The sequence below is a fragment of the Macaca nemestrina genome, chromosome 1, assembly GCF_043159975.1.
Source record: "Macaca nemestrina isolate mMacNem1 chromosome 1, mMacNem.hap1, whole genome shotgun sequence".
In the NCBI taxonomy this organism is placed as follows: Eukaryota; Metazoa; Chordata; class Mammalia; order Primates; family Cercopithecidae; genus Macaca; species Macaca nemestrina.
In genome coordinates, this window is record NC_092125.1 from 5,278,738 (window position 1) to 5,286,005 (window position 7,268).

At 46.8% G+C, this 7,268-nt stretch overlaps 1 long non-coding RNA gene across 1 annotated transcript; it reads left to right on the forward strand.

The window, feature by feature from the left end:
• The first annotated feature begins 514 nt into the window (after positions 1-514).
• Positions 515-4,023, forward strand: LOC105474677 (uncharacterized). Its single transcript, XR_982902.2, has 3 exons — positions 515-923; positions 2,658-2,864; positions 3,072-4,023. It is a non-coding gene; the product is annotated as an uncharacterized lncRNA (long non-coding RNA).
• The last annotated feature ends 3,245 nt before the right edge of the window (positions 4,024-7,268 follow it).

Genomic DNA, 7,268 nt, shown 5'->3' on the forward strand with positions numbered 1-7,268 from the left:
GCAGGCAGATCACGAGGTCAGGAGTTCAAGACCAGCCTGGCCAACATGGTAAAACCCTGTCTCTACTAAAAATATAAAAATTAGCAGAGGGTGGTGGTGCACACCTGTAATTCCAGTTACTCTGGAGGCTGAGGCAGGAAAATCGCTTGAACCCAGGAAGCGGAGGTTGCAGTGAGCCAAGATCGTACCACTGCACTCCAGCCTGGGCAACAGAGTGAAACTCCATCTCAAATAAATAAATAAATAAATAAACATCACTCTGATGAGTGGTCTTCCCTGTCTACAGTAAATTTGCTGTCATTCTCTCAGGGCACGTTTGTTTCCTTCTCAGACTACACAATTATATAGGTATTTGTTTGTTCTCTTTTTTTCTGAGTCTTCCTTTATACCATAAGCTCCATGAAGGCAAGAATTGAGGTCATCTTTTCCTGCATTGTGACCGCAGCACACATCATAGGCTCTAGCCTACAGGCTCTCCGTCGATGGCTGCGGAAGGGCTGCTATTGCCATGACAACAGGCCAGATCATTTCCCTTGTCTTGGCTTTTTTCACAATCCAGACAACAGAGGCACAGCACATTTGTCCCAGGCTCGTAGCAGAGCTCTCCCTAAATAGTCGGAAATGAGGGAACTTAGTTATTATCAGCGTCTCTTTCCGAGTTCAGGAGTTTTCCTTTGCCAGGTTCCTGGTGTTAGTGGGGCATCTCCAAGGCCTCTATTTTCTCTCCTACACGCACCTTCCCCAACAAGCTGGCCTGCAGACTGACTCAGCAGGGGCAGGCCAAAGGAGATGCACAGCGTTCCGACTGAATGGCCTCACCAAGTTCCACCGAGGGCTCCCTCCACTACCTGGGACAGTGGAGTTCCCAGAGATGCAGGCGTTATTTACATAACTCTCCCCTGCAGAGGACACAAGCAGCCGAGGTTTGCTTCAACACCAAGGACAGCTCTTCTGAAAGAGGGGCAGGGAAACCTTCCGCCCTGGTGCGGAACAAGCTTCCAGGGACTCAGTCCTGTGTCCCACTCCCTCCTCTGTTAGGGTTCTGGGTCCCTCTTCCCCTGTAATAGCCTCAGAGGTTCAGAGGGCCACTAGAAGGTTATACTGGGTTCAAGGCCAGACTTCACTCAGCCCCTGAGCTCAGGTACTCTCCCTTGGAATGTAGTATCTCAGACTTACACCTGAGTACACGAAGAATGGAGTATAGTGGGGCCTAGGGGGGATGGGGTGGAGGAGGGGAATCCCAGCTTCTTCCATCAGGAATTTACGGTCTAGTCCAGTCTGGGTGAGTCTTGGCAAAATATTAACTTGGAAGTTATTTGTTCCGGCTGCCTTTTCCTTCTGTTCGTTCCTACAGAATGGGGTGTTTATGTGAATGCTGGCTCAGATATCTCAGAAGCTAGAGCTTGCGTCTGAGATTAATGGGAACAAAGTAGGCTCTTCATATGTCCTGGGAAGCTCGAGGACCCCACTTCTCTATTAGCCATTAGGGGTATGGACATCCTCAGAGACTTGAATCAAAACATGGCTTGGAACCAGAGACTGTTCCCCCTTGGAACTGTCTCCATAAGGCAGTCATGACATGGTTAGTGGCTCTGAGGCCAGTATAACTCTGCAGTCCATTTGCTCTGAGAGAGCAATAGAGACAGTTCAGAGAGGGTGAACTCTCACACCCCTGCCTATTGTAGCTGGCAGGAAAAACTTCCAGCAAAGGGTCACATTTAAGGCAGAATGAACTGTTTCTTAGGAGTTTTGCCACTGCAGACAGAGTGCTGCAACCCAAGGGAGCCAGCAGATCCGTGAGTGCTGGGCAGTGCAGACAACGACTGCATAAGAGGCCTTGCTCAGATGTCAACGCTGTGCTGTGTTGTACTTGGACTTCTGGCGTCCATTGATTGATTGAGAAGATACACAGCGACAAAAAGATGCTATGAATTCAGTAATGCTTTTAAATGGATCGCTACCTCATTAGATACAGAAAACTCTGTACACATTTTCAAAACATAACGAAGATATTTCCATAAGACATTCCACATATAAATCTCGGTGGATATGTAGATGCCTAAATTCTTTGCAACGCCCCTGCACTGTCCAGGCATCTACAGCCCTCATATTCTAACCACTGGTCCAACATACTATGTCAAAGGGCCTAGCCCTTCAGGAACGATGCAGGCAGCCATCAATATGCTTTATTCAATGCGGTGACAAACCCAGGCAGTAGCCATCCCCTCAGGAACCAGAAGCCAGGCAGAGGCTGAGACTGCTGACCAAGTGTTGAGGGGGCACAGGCCATGGATCAGCTCCAGGGAGGGAGGCTGGTGAGAGCCATGTACCATGCAAGAAATCCACCCGGGAGGCTGGGGCTCAGGGCAGGACTCTGCTTAGTAGAGGCTATTAGAGGTAGGGGTTCTAGAACAAGGCAGGCAGCCATCAACGGATGCAGCATCACAGGGCACAGTGGGATGCAGAAATTCAAGGGGCATACAGGAGATCAGGGCTTACCCTTGGAGCTGGTTGGCAGCAAAGGACATTGGCAGGCATAGAAAGTTAGCAGACGTGGCACAGCGTGGCATTCTGAATCTGCAGGGGCATTTGATTGAATTCTCAGAGCTATTGGATGGGGAATCGGGCTGAGATTGCAGACATCTTTCTATCATCAGGATCGATTCTAGGACCTGGGGCCAGACGGAGCCAGCCAGCAAGGCTGTCAGAACAGTCAGCAAGGGGGACTGAAGACAGCAGCATTGGAGGCCACCAGACGCTGCTGGCAAGCCTGAGAAAACAGCAGAACACCTCAGCCTCATCAGACAGGATCACTCAGACTCAGAGCACACCAGCATACGCTCCCAAAGCTTCTGAGAACTCAAGTAAGTTATTCAGGGAGGAAAAAAATAGAGCCATGGAATAATTTCTGAGCTTCCCCTCTTTTTGCACTCTACATACATCATTGCATTCCGTGGGGGAAAACATTAATACTTGGGGCCTCACTTCCAAAAAAAGAAAGTAAGAGTGAAGCAGCTTTATGGGCAGAATCTTTGTGGGCTCTCTTGATTCAAATCCTTATTGTAATTCAGGAGCCAGAAGCTTTGCCACGCCGCCCCCACAACTCAGACTGAAGCTGCCTCTCCAGACTGGAAGAAACAGCTCCTAGAAACAGCCCTCTCCGCAAGCCCTACAGAAACAGTTCCACATCCTTTGTCTATGCATCAAAAACAGGATGATTAATGTAGATGATGGTGGTGCTTAAAAAAGGATCACTGAGACCCAGGGATGTTATCTAACTGCAAGTTTCTCAAAAACGCTTTTCACAAACCTCAAAGCACTCCCCGCATCAAACATACCCAATGGAGCAGCCATAGAAGGCCAGGAAAATACATCGAGATGAGTAGTGTTCAGAATAGTAAAAAGTTCTAGGGATGACCTAAAGTCAAAACAATGCACCATGGTGGGGAGGGAATTCTGCCCTGAGACTGGCATTCATGGATGTCATAAATAAAAACTTCAATAAGAAGGAAAAAGCACAGCCCGGGAGAAGGGCAAGCACATAGCTGGTCGGGAGTCTCATGGTTGCTCTGATAGGTGCCACACACTGCCAGCCCCACCTGAAAAGGATGACTTTTTGGCAGGAGAGGATTATAATTAATTCAAGAGGGAATTTTCTTAGCCAGGCAGGGTGGCGTGCACCTGTAGTTCCAGCTACTCCAGAGGCTGTGGCAGGAAGATCACTTGAGCCCATGAATTCAAGGCTGCAGTGGGCTAGGATTGCACCACGGCACTCCAGCCTGGGTGACAGAGTGAGACCCTGTCTCTAACAAAACAAAACAAAAACAAAACAGTGGAAGGATTTTCAGGTGAGGCTCATAACCTTTCTTCTCTTTCGTGCTAGCTCAAAAATCCCTTTAGGCAGTAAGGATTCCTACTCAGGCTAGAGTTCCTACACAGTTCATGCCCTGAGATATGCACCTGCTTCCACCCTGACCCTGGCACAGGTGCCTCTTCTACAGATCAGATGGGGTGCCCTCCTTGTTTTCTTTCCTGCTGGCTACTCTCATTATAGGATAAAGTTTCCACAGGCAAGAGGAGGTATGGCTGGTCCCCTTCCCACTTCATCCCTTCCCTTCCCAACACAGGTAAAGTTTGAAAGGTATAGTTAGTCCCACATGTCAGCAGGGCTCAACAAAGAATAAGAACGGCCCCACGGGCTGGCCATTCACCATCTGCCGCATACGGGCTCTGTGCCGTGTGCTTCACCTGGGAGATACTGCCTACTGGCTTCTTGTGTGGGGGATACTTTTGGTTGCCCACCCAACCCATCCACACCTCTCTTCTTTCCTTCTAAGGGAATACGGACCAACCTCTCCCCCATGACACTCAAGTGACACATGGGAAATGGACTTCAATCCATCTCCAGAGCGAGGTGCTGATGGGTCTAAATGAATTATAGTGAGCACGTTCTCCCTGCCAGAGATGAGCTGGGGAATGCAGACACAAGCTTATGGCCTTCCTTACCAACTGTGCTAGCCTAGGGACAGGTGCACCAGTGTGAACCGAGTTGATCAATCAGTCTGAAGGACAGGACCCCTGATCCATGCTTTCGCTCTCTCCATCTGGATGTAAACAGAGGAGCACGTTCCCCCTGTTGCTGTTGGTAGTCATCTGGGTACCATGGGGGAAGCCATTCTGAGAACACAGCTGACACATGGAGACAGGTTAGGTAAGGAATCATTGAGAGGCAGAGCCAGAGCCCTAATCATCCACACCCAGAGCCTGCCCTGCCTCAGAACTTCTTGATATGTGAGATGATAAATACCCGGATTATTTAAGCCAGTTTGAATCAAATGTTACTTGCAGCCAAAAGCATCCAACTGTTGTATCTGGAGTAAAATCCTCCTCCCTCCATCCCTCTCTCTGTCCCTCCCTCTCTTCATTCCTTTCTTCTGTCTCCCTCCCTCCCTTCCTTCCTTCCCAGTCTAGCTCTTCTGCTTTTCCAGCTGTGTGACCTTGGGCAAATCTTTTAACCTCCTGGTTTTCAGTGTCCTCATATCGAATGAAGGAGCTGGACTAGAATAACCTGTAAGATCCCTTCAAACTCTAACATTTATAATAAAAAGATTATATCATATAATACTTCTATGAAAAAGACAAGTATCCTTATTAAGTAGGTAAACCACTGAGATTAGTTCAAACTAGTTCAAGCTGAAAGCAGAGAGTTGCCAAGGCAGTTAAAAAAAAAAAAAAAGATGGCTTGAGAAGACGTGAAGTAACCTCCCATAAGCAGCAGGCTTCAAGTCAATGAACACAGAAAATCAATGAGGCGAAAACCATGTACCCCTGAGAATGAATGAGGTGAAAATAAATTGACCACATAATCGTATATTCCCTTTTACACTCAGCCAATTGCAGTCACTCTGTTGTGCCTCCTGGCTCCATCTACCCAAAGAAGATAAGGAGAAAGGGCCCCGAAGCCTTATTCATGAGAAAAGGACAGCAGAAAACACTGGAATGATTGGAGAAAGGAGTGTTACATGGGTCAAGAGGCTCTGAGAGTCCATCTCCAAGCCATTTTTTTCCCTTCTGCATTCACATGGATGTTCTGCTCATTCTGAGTCTCTGGTATTGCATATGCTGCAAAGACAAAAGACTGTTTCAGCCCAGAATAGGTCTGCCCCAATAAATAGCTGTCTGGGGAGGCTGCTGCCCCTACCTATCTACTGCTTTCAGTAGTAGGGATGCAGTCAAGAAATCATGAGTACAAGTAATCAGGTGGCAGTCAATTCAGGGACGAGAACAGGGAAACATTATTCTTAAGAAGCCAGGGACAAGCAAGGTATTCTATGTCCCAGGTAGCAATGGCAGTGAGAGCCTGGGAACAGCGCTTTTGGGATCCAAATAAGGAAGGAAAGAGAATGCTTAGTCATGCAGGAAGGAAAGAGAATGCTTAGTCATGCTATCTGGGATCCTCTAAAGAGGTCCTCCATCATGCAGCATGATTCTGGCATAAAAAGAAGTTCTACAAATAGTTGTTGCATTGATGACTAAATTGGGTAAAAATACATCTAAGTGAGTGGAGATACTTTATGGCAACCAGGTAGAGGGGAAATTGAACAAAGGCAGGAGCAGTTGGGGATTGTGTCTGAAAATAATAATGGCGGGGGTCCGATGCAGCAGCAAAATAGTTATACTGGAGCTTCTCAACCCTGGTTGCCCTTAGAATCACCTGAGGAGACTGAAAAATAGTAGCCATGATACTTGAACCCCAGCCCAAGAAATTCTTATTCAGCTGGTCTGCTGTGGGGCTCAAGTTCAGGTCCTCTGGAGGAGATAAAAACATGGTTCAAACCAGCTCTTACAACTGACTTTTTAAGTACAGAGTTTTGACAAGCAGCTGCTAGGGTGTTTAGTGTGATATGAGCATGTTTCTGCTTTTGTCTCTGCCCACCACCGAAGACCTCTCCTCCACAATTTCATCGCTTCCTCTTTACTTACAGGTTAAACATCCTGGAACAGGGTGGACGTGGTAGCTCACCCTATAATCCCAGCACTTTGGGAGGCTGAGGTGGGAGGATCGCTTGAGCCCAGGAATTTAAAACCAGCTTGGGCAATGTAGTGAAACTGCCTCTACAAAAAAAAAAAAAAAAAAAAAATTAATTAATTAGCCGGGCATGGTGGTGGGCATGTATAGTCCCAGCTACTCAGGAGGCTGAGACACGAGGATCACTGAAGCCCAGGAGTTTGAGGTTACATTGAGTCATGATTGCACCACTGCACTCCAGCACCTGCTGTACAGAGACCCTGTCTAAAATAATAATAATAATAATAATAATAACTCTGGAACAAATCAATGGCTTTCCTATGCCTTCCTTATTTGCAATTCATCAACAGCAATGTCATCCTTCACACTTTGACATGTCCCAGGGAAATTTCTGAACTCCAAAAATGATGATTAAAAAGAAAAAACAAAACTTTTTAGGAAATTGAGTCATGAGCACTTGTCAAAGTTTTCTTTCAAACTTGATTAAAAGGAAGAGTCCAGAAATGGAACAATCGAAAGGATTTCTTTCTTGGTAGACAAATTTGTAGGGGCAAAGAGAGGTTTTTGGAAAAGAAGACCTGGTTCAAAATCATTAAATTCTTGGCTGACAGTGAACTGGGCGGGTAGAATGCTAATTTCTCAAAGGTAGGCTCTCTAAGCTCATTAAAGTCTATTTTAAAATTGCTCGAGCATTGTATCAGAAATTTTAGTTTCTTACCAGAAGGAAATGGGACATATG